Below are 991 nucleotides of genomic sequence, written 5' to 3'. Positions count from 1 at the left end.
TAGGTTGCATAGCACAAGGCAACCGAACCAGGATACATGCTGGTATTAGCTTTTTTCTTCTCTGCTTTGTTCTGTTTTCTGACATTCATGAGACAAAAATAAATTGTCTTATAAATTTTCGCTGTTGAGTTCAAACAGAACCTGAATTGAAAGTTTGTTTAAAAGGGTAATAACAGCAACGTAAAAGGAAGGCATAGATTCAACCCCCCCGTCTCTAAGCCTACCACAACCTTCAATTGGTATCAAGAGCTAAGGTCTCAAGAATCAAGCTTAACCGCTTGGAGCAAAGATCCAATGGCGAACAACTTGGGCACAACCACAGTTGCCTACACCCTCACTAAAGGCCAGTCAAACAATCGGCCACCTTTCTTCAACGGGAAGAACTACTCCTACTGGAAAGAAAGGATAAGAATTTTCATCCAATCCATTGACTACAACATATGGAAGATTGTTGTAAGCGGTCCCAAGATCCCAACAAAAACAAGTGCTGATGGAGTGGTGACTCCAAAAGAAGAAGCTGAATGGAATGAAGATGACAAGAAGAAGATAGAGCTGAATGCTAAAGCAATCAACCTTCTTCACTGTGCTATCAGCTTTGAAGAGTACCGGAAGGTGTCTAGATGCAAGACAGCCAAAGAAATCTGGGAAAAACTCCAGGTTACACACAAAGGCACCAAACAAGTAAAAGAAACGAGGATTGATATGCTACGAAAAGAGTACGAGATGTTTAGTATGAAGGATGGAGAAAGCATTGATGAAGCGTTTGAGAGATTCTCAATCATAATCAACAACCTTGATGCTATGGGTATAAACTATGCAGAACAAACCTTGGTGAGAAAACTCCTCAGAAGCCTCACAAAAGAGTGGGAAAACACTGCCACTGTCCTAACCGAGAGCAACAACATAAGTCCCATAACCTATGATGAGCAGAGAGGAAAACTCCTTGCCTATGAAGCCACACACAAACACAGACTCAAAGAAAAAGGGAATA

This window comes from Arachis ipaensis, chromosome B05, assembly GCF_000816755.2.
Source record: "Arachis ipaensis cultivar K30076 chromosome B05, Araip1.1, whole genome shotgun sequence".
Lineage (NCBI taxonomy): Eukaryota > Viridiplantae > Streptophyta > Magnoliopsida > Fabales > Fabaceae > Arachis > Arachis ipaensis.
This window is presented reverse-complemented; position numbering follows the sequence as displayed.